The 13,701-nt window shown below is 43.8% G+C and overlaps 1 non-coding gene and 1 pseudogene across 1 annotated transcript; one reads left to right on the top strand and one right to left on the bottom strand.

The window, feature by feature from the left end:
• Positions 1-2,896: 2,896 nt before the first annotated feature.
• LOC122421711 lies at positions 2,897-3,547 on the top strand (annotated as a pseudogene).
• Positions 3,548-10,100: 6,553 nt separating this feature from the next.
• Positions 10,101-10,173, bottom strand: TRNAE-UUC. Its single transcript has one exon. It is a non-coding gene; the product is annotated as a tRNA-Glu (tRNA).
• Between the last annotated feature and the right edge of the window lie 3,528 nt (positions 10,174-13,701).

The raw sequence follows: 13,701 nt of genomic DNA, 5'->3' as shown, positions 1-13,701 counted from the left end.
AAGCAGTAGTTGTTAGTACTTTCCTGAGTTCTGTGCTGTGCCGTGTCAAGTTGTTTCAGTCATGTCCAACTCTTTGTGACCCTAGGGACTGTAGCCTGCCAGGCTCCTCTGTCCTTGGGATTCTCCAGGCGAGATTTCTGGAGTGGGTTGCCATGCCCTCCTCCAGGGGATCTTCCCAACCCAAGGATAGAACCCGTGTTTCCTGCGGCTCCTGAATTGCAGCTGGATTCTTTACTGCTGAGCCACTGGGGAAGCCTGTGGGTCATTTTAGTGGATTACCAAACCTAAGAGAGTCATGGGAAACCCTAAATTTGAAGCCAGTTGGTCAGAAGTATGGTTGATCTGGGGACCGGCAGTGAAGTGTGGCCGGCAGCTGACGTGAGTGCGTGCCATCTTGTTGAGGATTAGTAAGATCTGTTTTTCATGCACAGCAATTAACTTCTGACAACAAATGTGTACGAGTTTCTCCTCACACTGACAACCAATCCTCCAACCCATTGGTCTTCAGCTGGGTTTTCTACAGTTTAATTCAAGTCTCACACCAACTACCTGACCCCACAAGTTACAGGCTCAGTCCCACAACACTGCTCCTCCTCCCCTGACTTTTGATGCCGGTTGCAAGCCATGCTTGTTGGTCAGCATGCTTCTGACCAACCAGCTATAAATTGAAGATTCCCACAATTCCCTCCTCATATTTGATAATTTGCTATATTGTCTCACAGAACTCAGAGAAACATTTTACTTCCTTTTCCTGGTTTCTCATAAAGGGTGTTATAAAGGATACAGTTAGTTGATCAGCCAGACTAAGAGGTACACAGGGCAAGGTCTGAATGGGTCCCAAGCACAGGAATGTCTGTCCCTGTGGAGTTCAAGTGTGGCACCTTCCTGACATATGGAAACTCCCTGAAGGTCATAGTTTAGAGGTGTTTATGGATGTGAGTTTGAGCAAGCTCTGGAAGATAGTGGAGGACAAAGGAGACTGGAGTGCTATAGTCCATGGGGGCGCAAAGAGTCAGACATCACTTAGCAACTGAACAACAATGGAGGTTCAATTACACAGGCATGGTTGATTAAATCATTGTGGCCATTTGTGATAAACTCAATATCCAGCCCCTCTCCCTTCTCTAGGAGGTGGGCAAAGGCTGAGACTAAAAATTCTAACACTCGAATCACCTGATTGGTTTATCTGGTAACCAGCTATCTAGGGACCCACCAAGAGTCACCTCATTAGTATAAACTCAGGTGTGGTTGAAAGGAGCTTATATGAGCAACGAAGAATTCTCACCACTAACCCTCAGGGAATTTTCCAAGGGTTTCAGAAGCTCTTAGGCCAGAAACTAGGACAAAGACCAAATATTTCTTTCTTATTTTATCACCATGTCACAGGGACTGAGTCTGTTCACGTTCGGAGGCAGGGGCTAACTCCAGACCTTAGCATCAGAATTGAGTAACTACACCCAGCTGGGGGTGAAACAGAACAGTTAAGGTGTAAGACCACCCAACCCACCGTGAGAGGGCTCTTCACTGCAGTGGCTTCTCTCGTGGAGCGCACGGTCTAGGGTGCTCAGGCTTCAGTAGTTGCAGCGCGAGGGCTCGGCAGTTGTTTCAGGGCTCTAGAGCACAGGCTCACTAGTTGTGGCTCATGGGCTTAGTTGCGCTGAGGCACGTGGGATCTTGCTAGACCAGGAATCAAACCCATCTCTCCTGCACTGGCAGGCAGATTCTTCACCACTGAGCCACCAGGGAAGCCCAGGTTTCGGAAGTTTGAGACAGATTTTCCCATAGCAGCTGTGTTACACTGGTGATTCCAATCTCAAACTGATCCGTGAAATGTTATTCTTTATAACAAAGCTGTCCCCTAATCCTAGGAACTAAACAGAATCCTTTCAACAAAACTCGATTTTCACTAAGTCAGCCAGAGTTGGGTTTTGTCTAGTCATTAATAATCTTGTCTGATTAAAAAAAAAACAACTATAAGAACCTGAATCCTTGAGAATGTATCTCCTTTCCTCCTCTGCCCCACCCCCACACACATATCCTATAGCCACAGCAACAGAAAGGGAATCATTTTTTTTCTCTCCTTGAAGCTGCTTTTTTGACCAAGAGACTTCTAGGAAACCAACTTACATATAGGAATCCTCATACCATGTAATTACAAGAATGACTAATACTGTTTTCAGCAATAAAAATTAAATGGAATTGGGACTTCCCAGGTGGTCCAGTGGCTAAGACTCCCTACTTCCAAAGCAGAGGGCCCAGGTTCCATCCCTGATTGGGGAACTAGATCCCACATGCCTCAGCTGAGAGCTCATATGCTGCAACTGAAGACCCCACTCGCAGCTATGAAGATGCCCCTCGAGCCACAGCTAAGACCCGGTGCAGTCAAATACACACATGGACTGTGCTGTGCTGTCGCTTCAGCCATGTCCGATTCTTTGGGACTCCATGGACTTTAGCCTGCCCAGGCTCCTCTGTCCATGGGATTCTCCAGGCAAGAATACTAGAGTGGGTTGCCATGCCCTCCTCCAGGGGATCTTCCCCATCCAGGGATCGAATCTGTGTCTCTTATGTCTCCTGCGTTGGCAGGCAAGTTCTTTATCACTGGTGCCACCTGGGAAGCCCAAATAAATACACAAATAAAAATAAGGAAAAGGAAATGGCAACCCACTCCAATATCCTTGCCTGGAAAGGTCCATGGATAGAGGACCCTGGCGGGCTGCCGTCCATGGGGTTACATGACTGAGTATGTGTGCCTGAGGGTGGAGGGAGATGGGTTGGTAGCAATAAACTGGTAGAACTAAAAATAAATAAATAAAAATAAATATTGAAAGAAAAAATAGACTCAACCAGCTACTCCAAATCTTTGTGGACTCCTTCGCTGCTCCTCAACCTCACCATGGCCTCCTCTGGTCTGCAAATACTGGAGATCATCCCAGTGCTGCTCAGCTGGGTAAATGCCCTCATGTCCTGCGTCCAGCCCCTGTGGAAGGTAACCGTTTTCATCAGCAATGGCATTGTGGTGGCCCAGGTGGTGTGGGAGGGGCTTTGGATGTTCTGCCTGGATAAAGTGCAAGGTGTACAACTTGCTGCTGGAGCCTCCCCAGGACCTGCAGGCTATCCAAACCCTCTGCATCATCTCTCTACCTGTGGTCCCGCTCGGCCTGCAGTCTACCTCGTGGGAGCCAAGTGCACCCCCTGAATGGAGGACAAGGATTCCAAGGCTTGTCTGGTGCTCATCTTCCAGATCACCTTTGTCATTTCAGCGGCCCTGACCCTGATCCCCGGGTGCTGGACAGCTCACACCATCATCCGGAACTTGTACAATGCCCTAGTGTCTGAGGCCCAAAAGCGGAAGCTGGGGGCCTCCATCTACCTGGACTAGGCGACTTCTGGCCTATTGTTGCTGAGTTGCGGGCCACTGTCCTGCACCTGCCCTTCTGGGGGTGGGGGCACGGTCCTAGGGCTCCAGTCATTATATGGCCTGATACTCACCATCAGCCCACACACTTGAGGTCCCTCCAAGTACCCCACTAAGAATTACATCTAACTCGATCAGGGAAGTGGGGGTTCCTTTGACAGTGGAGCCCAAACCTTTGAGCTGGAGTCAAGGAGATGGTGATCCATGACAACTTTGGGACTTTTTATTGGGGGTGGGAGGGCAGTGGTTACTCCATTTGATAATCCACATGGGCTCTGTTACTGGTGTTTCTCAGCTTTGAATGATGGAGCTAAAAAGGTGATGCTTCTGAGTTTCTGTATCACTCTCCATCCTGGACAACCCTATCTTAGAGACCAGCCTGGAGCCCAGGGCCCATGTGAAGGGCGCTTGCTGTCCAGGAGCTCTCATCCTGTCCCCTGATGATGCTGACAGCAGGGCCTCCCTAGGTCTGTGAGGACAAGACTTCCCTTGCTGGTCCAGCCTCTGGAACCCCCAGGAGCTTTTAAACCTCACAGAGCCTCCAGAAGAGCAGGTGACAAGTTACTGAAGACCCGCCCGCCTCCATGTCTTCTGATCTCCAGCTCCTGCATCCTGAGTCACGTCCCTCCTGTGCTAACCCCTGACCCTCCTGTCCCCAGCCCCTGTGTACATCTGCCCTGTCCTGCCTACACTCACCAGTTTTTACTGAATAGAGCATGTTTTGTTAAGTTAAAAAGAAAAAAAAATAGGTGGACTTTCATGGTGGTCCAGTGCTTAAGACTCAGCCCTTCCACTGCAAGGGGGTATAGGTTCCATCCTCGGTTGGGAAACTAAGATCTCACATTCTACATGACTTTAACTTCTTACAAATGGGTTACTTTTATAAGCACACACACACACAAAAAGAATCAAAATGTCTCCCTCTTCTCCTGATCTGCACAAAATGTATTGATGAGAGAATCCGAAGTCAAACTTTTATACTTACTGACTGCTTTGTATGCCTTGTTGGTTGAGTAATCTGGCATAATATAGTTTTCTTTTTTACCCTATTTTTCAGTTTTATTGAAGCATAATTTACAAACCCAGCAGCCATTTTAAGTGCACAGTGCAGTTTTGACATCTGTAACTATGACTGCAATCAAGATAGAGTTCCGATCATTCTCAGTCTACACTGCTCACCCAGACCCCAGCAGCCCATGTGATGCTTTGTATACTTCAGAGTGAAATTTCATAGAAGTGGAATCGTACAGTATGTCCGCCTCTGTGTCTGGTTTCTTTCCCTCAGCATAATGTTTTTGATGTTCACCTATGCTATTGATCGTATCAATAATATATTCCCTTTTATTGCCTAGTAGCTTCCCACTGAGCTTCCCTTGTGACGCAGTCAGTAAAAAATCCACCTGCAATGTGGGAGACATGGGTTTGATCTCTGGGTTGGGATGATCTCCTAGAAGAGGGCATGGCAACCCACCCCAGTATTCTTGCCTGGAGCATCCTCATGGACAGAGGAGCCTGGCGGGCTGCAGTCCGTGGGGTCACAGAGAGTCAGACACAACTGAGTGACTAAGCAGAAGCACCAGCTTTTCATCATATGGATACACCACAATTTGTGTTGATAGAATTGATTCCAGTTTTTCATTAATAAAGATAAAGCTGCTAGGAACATTCTGTACAAACCTTTGGGGAAGACCTATGTTGTTTTTTATTAATTTTTTTTAATATTTATTTATTTGGCCACCTCGTGTGTTAGTTGCGGCATGTGGGATCTTAGTTCCCTGACCAGGGATGGAACCCCAACCGCCTCCTTTGGGAGCTCAGAGTCTTAGCTACTGGATCACCAGGAAAGTCCAGGATATATGTTCTTATTTCTCTTGGACTAATACTAAGAAGTGGAACTGTTGGATCATATGGTAAGTCTGTTTTAATTTTACAAGAAGCTGCCAAACTGTTTTCCCAAAATGATTGTACCATTTAACATTCCCCCCCAGCAGCGTACAAGAGTTCCAGTTGTTCCACATATGCACCAACTTGATATAAATATGCTTTGAATAAATAAACAAAAGAATAACACGTTCCTATCTCCTGGGAACAACTCACTTTCTTCCCCTGCATTGGTGATCCAGAAGCTCCTCTGAATTCAGAGTTTAAAGTGGGAGGCATCATCCAGGGTACCAAGGTATAAAATAGAAATAATGACAAACTCCAAGTTCACCTAACTCCCAGGGGTGTCTTATTTTTACTGGCCTGTATCCAGCAGCAGAAATTTTTAAAAGTTTATCCAACATTTTATTGCTAACCAAAAGAGGTAGGTAGCGTGGGGTGATTTACAGCAGCAGCAGAAAGGGTTTAGGTGAGACTTGTTTACTAGGAGACAATCTGTAAAAGACAGTTAGATGCAGTTCCCCTTCAGTTCAGTTCAATCGCTCAGTCATGTCTGACTCTTTGCGACCCCATGGACTGCAGCCACGCCAGGCTTCCCTGTCCATCACGAAGTCCTGGAGCCTTGTTTACTAGGAGACAATCTGTAAAAGAGGATTAGATGCAGTTCCCCTTAGGCAGTATTCTCCAACTACAGTTCAAGAAACCCTCCCACCTCCCACCCACTTGTGCCAGGATCATTTGGGGACTTGTTTAAGAATTGCAATATTTGATGCCAGACTACCCCTCATCTCTCATACCTGCAAACACCACCCGGCTTTACAGATGCTGAATTTGGGGGAACAGGACCTGAACTTTTCCCTTCTTGGCTCAGGCAGATGCAGCATTGACCGGAGTGGAATTTTGTTAAAGCCCTCGGGATAGGTATTGCCTTGCTGGTCCCGGCTCTGCCAAACTCAAACTGTTGGAACACATGGTAAGTCTATGTTTTAATTTTACAGGAAACTACCAAACTGTTTTCCCAAAGTGATTGTACCAGGAGACGGAAGCGAAGGTCCCTGTCTTCTAGCTAAAGCTGTGGACTTCCCCCACCCCAGCACTTGCCTGACTTTCCCAGTTCACAAACACTGTCTGCCTCCCCCATCCTCTAGCCCTCTCAGCCTCAGCCCCAGTTCGAGGTTAGGGCTTTTCCTAACAGAATGAAGCTTTTCCTTGTGTCTTCAGCGGCCCCCTGGCTTTTCCCTTCCTCCCACGTGCACTTGGCAGCAGCTGTCTGGAGTCACATATTCCTGGCCTGGTGCCTCACGCAGACTCTGACACATAGAAGGCCCTCAATTCATACTTGCAGGATTACATCAAGGTGTTCCCGATGGTCATCTCCGAGCTGTAGAAGTTGCTGATTTTCTTTATGAGCTGCTTCATATGAAATATTATAATGTAGTTTTATTTTTGTTTGGCCAAAATCAAATTTGCTTTCACTGAGTTGAATTCTGTTTTACTCTCAGGCATTTCATTTTCCCTTCCCTCAGGTCTTCCCCAGCTTCATCCACTTCCAGGTCCCTGGCCCCACCTGCCTGCATGCTTAGTTCTCTGATGCTTTTTCAGATACACTGAGGGGCAACTCTGCCACTGAGCAAGTCCCCGGACACCGTCTCCCTTTCCACCCACCTTCTTCAATATCTCTGGAACTAAGATAGTTTTGCCTTTATTTTTTTTTTTTTTGCTACACAGCACAGCATATGGGATCTTAGTTCCCCAGGGATCAAACCTGTGCCCACTGCAGTAGAAACATGGAGTCTTAACCTCTGGACTGCCAAGGAAGTCGCTCTTTTTGATTTTTTTGATTGAAGTATAATTGATTTACAATGTTGCACCCATCTCTGCTGCATAGCAAAGTGACTCAGTTATACATATATATACATTCTTTTTCATTATGGTTTATCCCAGGAGATTGGATATAGTTCTCTGTGCTATGCAATAGAACCTTGTTGTTAATGGGACAATATAGTTTTGATTTGTTTTAATTTGTATTGGGAAAAAAGACACAATAAAGTGCAGAAATCTTAAGGGTATAGTGCAGTGAATTTTTCATAACAGCTCTCCTGAGATATAATTCATATATTAATACAATTCACTCAATTAAACTGTTTAGTGATGTTTAGTAATTCAGAGTTGTGCAACCATCACCACAATTAATTTTAGAATATTTTTGTCACCTCAAAAGGAACTTTTGAGCTCATGAGTTGTCACTCTCTATTTCTCCCTTTTCTCCACTCTTGGCCTGGCAACCACTTTTCTATGCTGGACATTCATAGCAATGGAATCAGGCAATATGTACATTGTTGTGACTGGCTTCTTTCACTTAGCATGATGTTTTTAAGATTTATTTATGTTGTAGCATGGGTCAATACTTCATTTTTTTTTTTTAATACTTCATTTTTTTTTTCTTGCTGAATGATATTCTTTTATAATGGATATACCGACTCTGTTTTTCCAGTCATCAGTCGATGGACATGTGGGTTTGTTATGAGCTGAATTATGTCCTTCAAAAATTAGGGAACTACACTCAAGAGCTTATTAACAATGTATAATGTAATAACATATAAAGAATTTTAGAAAGAACACATTCCCTAATGGCTCAGTGGTAAAGAATCCGCTTGCCAATACAAGAGATGCAGATTTGATCCCTGGGACAGAAGATCCCCTGGAGAAGGAAATGGCAACCCACTCCAGTATTCTTGCCTGTAGAATCCCATGGACAGAAGAGCCTTTGGGGCCACAGTCCATAGGGTCTCTAAAGAGTCAGACATGAATGAGCGACTAAACAACAATAAATAAATATGTGTATATACACATGCATATCTATCTATAACTGAATCACTTTGCTGTACCCCTGAAACTAACACAACATTGTAAGTCATCTGTATTTTAATAAAATAAAAAATAAAAAATTCACATGTGGAAGTCCTAATTCCAAGCACTTAAAAATGTGATTATATTTGAAGACAGGGTCTTTAAAGAGGTAATTAAGTAAAATGAGAATGGGCCCTAGTCATTAGGATGGGCCCTAATTCAACTGACTGGTTTCCTTAGAACAGGAGGAAATAGGGACACAGACACACACAGAGAAAACTATGTTAGGATACAGGGAGAAGACAGTCAAGTACAAGCCAGTGACAGAGGCCTCAGAAGAAACCAACTCTGTTGACACTTTGATCTCTGCCTTCTAGCCTTCAGAATGGTGAGAAAATAAATTTCTATTTAAGGCACATAGTCTATGGCACTTTGCTACAGCAGCCCTGAAAGTGAAAGTGTTAGTCACTCAGTCATGTCCAACTCTTTGCCACCCTATAGACTATAACCCGCCAGGCTCCTCTGTCCGTGGGATTCTCCAGGCAAGAATACTGGAATGGGTAGCCATGCCCTCCTCCAGGGGATTTTTCCCACACAGGGATTGAACCCAGGTCTCCTGCATTGCAGGCAGATTCTTTACTCTCTGAGCCACCAGGGAACACCTAGCAAACTAATAAAGTGTTGTCTCCACTTGTTGGCTATAACGAATATTGCTGCTATGAACAACATTTGGGATTTTGTTCTGTTTTGTTTTTTGTTCTTGGCCATGCCACATGGCATGTGGGATCTCAGTTCCCCAACCAGGGATGAAACCTGCACCCTCTGCAGTGGACGAGCAGAGTCTTAACCACTGAAACCACCAGGGAAGTCCCTGAATATTTGTATACAGGTTTTTTGTGTAGACATATGTTCTCATTTTGCTAGAAGAAATTCTACCTAGAAGGGTAGTTTACACATTGAATTTTTACATATGTCTGCATGCCTGTTACCACCACCCAGATCAAGAAACAGACTATTTCCAGCACCAGTGGGTTCTTTTAGGCTCTTTCCCTATTTAACCCTATTCCCTATTCCTACAGGATAACCAGTCTTCTGACTTCTATCATTGTTTTGTGTTCTCATAACAAAAAAGAAATAACAATTGTGTGAGATGATAGAGGTATTAACAATTGCTAAGGTGGTAATCATATTGCAATATATGAATGCATCAAATTAATATGTTTTATACTTTAAATTTATACGATATTTTATGTCAATTATAGCTCAGACAAATAAATAAGTCTTACCTATTCCTGTGCATCATGTAAATATAACAACTCATTATATACTCTTCAGTGTCTGACTTATTTCATGCAATATTTGATTATTATATTCACTCATGTTCTCACATATAGCCTTAGTTTGTTCATTATCATTTCTGCATAGCATCCCAAATAAATTTTGAGCATATCACAATTTATTAACCCATTCTACAGTTGGTGAATATTTGGTTTGCTTCTATTTTGGTGAAGAATGAATTTCTAGTTCTTTGATTAGATATGACATTCATTTCAGTTAGATGTACACCCAAGCGTGGAATTCCTGGGCAAGGCTGTAGGGTATGCATTTATTGGTTATTAAAAGTTCCAGCCGTCCATGTATTCATAAATATCTCCACTTCTCATGAGTTGTTGATTCTCAAGTATTTATGGTTAGCCTTTGCTTCCCCACCCCACCCCCTCCACTAACCTTTTAATTTCTACCGATGAGTCTTGGGTTCTGTCTTCTATCTCTCAATCACCCCAGGAGCTGGCCCATTAGTTGGTCACCTTATGATTACCTGGAGGTACTTAGACAATTGACAGGCCAGGAAGGGGAAATAAGGCCTTTGCCAGGGAATAAAGGGGGAGGTTGCCATTTGGATTGACTTTTTTTCCCCTTTGGCCATGCCACGGGGCTTGTGGGATCTTAGTTCCCTGACCAGGGATTGAACCTGGGCCCTTGGCAGTGAAAGTCCAGGGTCCTAACCACTGGACTACCAGGGAATTCCCAGGAGGTTGCTATTAGGGAGTCATCCTAGTGTCTGCTACAGGAAGGGTACCTATCATACACACCAACCCTGTCAGTGGAGGTAGAACTTTCAGGGCAGTCTTTCAAAAAATCCTTTTTGTTTGATACTTTCCACATAGTCAAAGGTATATTCATCTATTATGGAAGAAACACTTGTGAAAGCACTGCTAGAAAACAGTCTCCTAGTCAAGGTGCCAAGCCCTGAAACATGCTATTTGTATGCCCTTCAGGCTCTGAAATGTTTACATTATTCTGTCAATTCTGAAGCAGGTGGCTAGGAAACTCAGCTGACTTCTGGGGGCTCATACATATTCATAAGGAGAATGGAGATCAGACTTGAGTCCCCAGGGCATGCTGGGAAATCGTCCAGAGCTCCCAGTTACTAGGCAGAGTTCCCAGAAGCTGCTGCTCTCTGCCTCCTGGCTTCCTCATCCCTTAGATGCTTGCACAGAGCCCTTCTAGATCCAGAGAAGGAGACACCAGGCTCACTTGCGTCATAACCTGATTTTCCAGAAAAACTCTCAGCTGTCTTGGCCCCAAGCTGCCGAAGAAAGTACTTCCTGTTCCCCAGGGGGAAGAACCTTAGTGCATAGTCATTGTTTTTCAAAGGGTGGTTTGCTGGCTGGCAGAATTAGTGTCATGGTGGGGTGGGGTGGGGAGGATAGCTTGTAAAGATGCATTTTCAGGCCCACTTCACACCTACTAGATAAATGGGTAAATATTTCTGTGGCAGAGTCCCAGAATGTTCATTTTAGAAGTTGGTGGGTGATTTTTGTGTACAATGAACTTGGAGAACCAAGTTCAATTACAGGAAAATTAACAACAAAGATACGTTCTTGAAACTATATCCAGTCCGAAGCACCTGCTCCCACCAGCATGAAGATCTTGCAGTTCTACCCACCTTCTCTTGTCCCTGCTAGGACTTTGAAAGCACTGTTTCTGTCTGCTATGACCTGTCAGGCTTTCCTTATCCTTAAAGACTTGGCTTTGATCTCACATGTTGTAACAAGCCTTTCAAGAACTCTGGGTAAGGTACCCCTACTCTGGCCCCCACTACCTCCTGTGATCACCAATCAGAGCCCCTAGAGAGCTACAGTATTGTTGCCTGAGGAGGTGCCTGTCTATCCTCTTAAACTGAACCAGCTGCTCCAAGGCTGGGCTGACATTTTTTCATGGGCGTGTTCGGCACCTAGCATATATAGTGCCCAGTAGGCACTATATAAATATTGAATAAAGGGAAGAATTATCTATTATAATTTGTGCTTTTTTGTGCTTATTTAAAAAAAAAACCTTGCTTACCCCATGGTCACAAAGATATTCTTCTATGTCTTCTTCTAGAAGTCTTATTGTTTCACTTTTTACATTTCAGTCTGTGACCCATCTTGAATTAATATTTCTGTATGATCTGAGGTTGGGGTAAAGGGCTTTTTTGTTTCTTTGCCACACTTTGGCATGTGGGATCTTAGTTCCCCAACCAGGGATTGAACCAGGGATTCCAACCAGGGACTCTGCAGTAGAAACACAGAGTCCCAACACTGGACTGCCAGAGAAGTCCCACAGGTTTTGTTGTTGTTGTTGTTTTTAAGGTATATCCTGTTGCTCCATTTACTGAGGAGCGGGGACTTCATTCTTCCGTTGAACTGGACTTGGGCCTTTGTCATAAATCCAAGGACATGTAGGCAGCTGTATCTGGACACGCTGTCCTACTTATCTATTTGTCTGTCTTAGGCCAACACCATACTGTCTTAATGACTGTGACTTTATGGTATGTCTTGAAATCTCATCATGTAAGTACTCCTACTCTCCTCTTTTTTGAGATTTATTTTGGCTACTATAGGTCATTTGCATATAGATTTTAGAATCAGTTTGTGAACTTCTCAGTTTGTGAGTTTTAATCTCTTATCTTTTATGCTTTATCTTCACCAGAGACCTGACCACACAGCAGCAATACTTCCTAGAAGCTCCTTTTTCCTAAATCAAAGACTGCCTCTTTGGCGTCTAGCAGCCATTTGCAGCTGACAAGGCTCTTCCCAGAGTTCAGCAATCCACAGGCTGTATAGATAAAGTTCAGACTCAGAACACAGATTCCAGTCAGCTCCGCAGATTCCCTATTTGTGGCCCCCAGCACTGACCTGCCCTTGAAAGGATTCTGCAGACTGTTCCATGACTAGACAGAAATGCATATGGAAATTTAATATATGATAAAGATGGCATTGTATGCTTTGTGAAAAAGATGGATCATTCAATAAATAGGGTTTGGAGCAACAGGAAAAGATAAAACTGGAACCCTACCTCATTATTCATGCTGAGTAAAATTCCAAACAGGTCAAAGATTCAAATGTTAAAAACAAAACCATAAGATTACTAGAATTCCTAAAGCAATTGAAAAATAATACAGCAGTGGGGAAAAGGCTGCCAAAAACAAAATACTTCTTCATGGCACACCACCCCCTCCCCATATCCCAAAAGTTAAAAGGAAAACAAAAGGCCTTCCCTGGTGGCTCAGTGGTAAAGAATCCTCCTGCCAATACATAGGTTCTATCCCCGGTATGGGAAGATCCCACATGTTGTCGGGCAACTAGACCCCCTACGCCACAACTACTGAGCCCATGCTTTAGAGCCCTGGAGCTGCAGCTACTGAACCCATGTGCTGAAGGCCACACACTCTAGAGTCCATGCTCCATGGGAGAAGCCACTGCAATGAGAAGCCCATGCACAGCAACTAGGAAGTAACCCCTCGCTCACCACAACTAGATGAAGTCTCGCGAGCAACAAAGACCCAGCACAGCCAAAAGTAAATACATTTTAAAATATTATTTAAAAAGAAATAAAATTATTTTTAAAAATATGAAAATGTAGAAGGAAGGATACTGGCCAATAGCAGAATGCTGGTTATCTCTGAAGAGCCGGGGAGATGGGGAGATGAAGAAATGTATCTACAATATCAAGTCTATGCTTGTTAAACGTGACATTTGTTAGACCTGTGTGATATGTATACATGATTATTATTCTCTCTAGATTTTGAAACATTTCATTATTTTTAAAGTTAGGAAACATTTAAAAAAAAATAATAAAGTTAGGAAACATAGTTTATAGAGGAATATTATTAAGAGGATGTAAGTGTTCTAAACTTAAACTATATTAATGGCTGCACAACTTGGTAAAATGCAGTAAAACAGCATTGAATTGTGTCCTCGAAATGAGGGAATTTTATGGCGTGTAACTAACCCCTCAATAAAAAGTTGAGTATAAATATTACAGAGATATAAGGAATTCCCTGGAGGTTCAGTGGTTAGGGATCACTGCCTTCACTACGGGGGACCCAGGTTCAATCCCTGTTCGGGGAACTAAGATCCCACAAGCCTTTTGTGGGCAAAAAAGGGAAAAAAAAAAGTTTACAAAGATAACTGGGCTGCATGTGGGCTCTTACTTACACAATGAGGGATTGAACTCACATCTCCTGGAAATTGGGAACGCAGACTCTTAATCACTGGACCACCAGG

Source organism: Cervus canadensis, chromosome 1 (genome assembly GCF_019320065.1).
Source record: "Cervus canadensis isolate Bull #8, Minnesota chromosome 1, ASM1932006v1, whole genome shotgun sequence".
NCBI classification, from domain to species: domain Eukaryota; kingdom Metazoa; phylum Chordata; class Mammalia; order Artiodactyla; family Cervidae; genus Cervus; species Cervus canadensis.
Note: the sequence above shows the minus strand (reverse complement) of the source record. Positions and strands in the feature narration are given on the sequence as shown.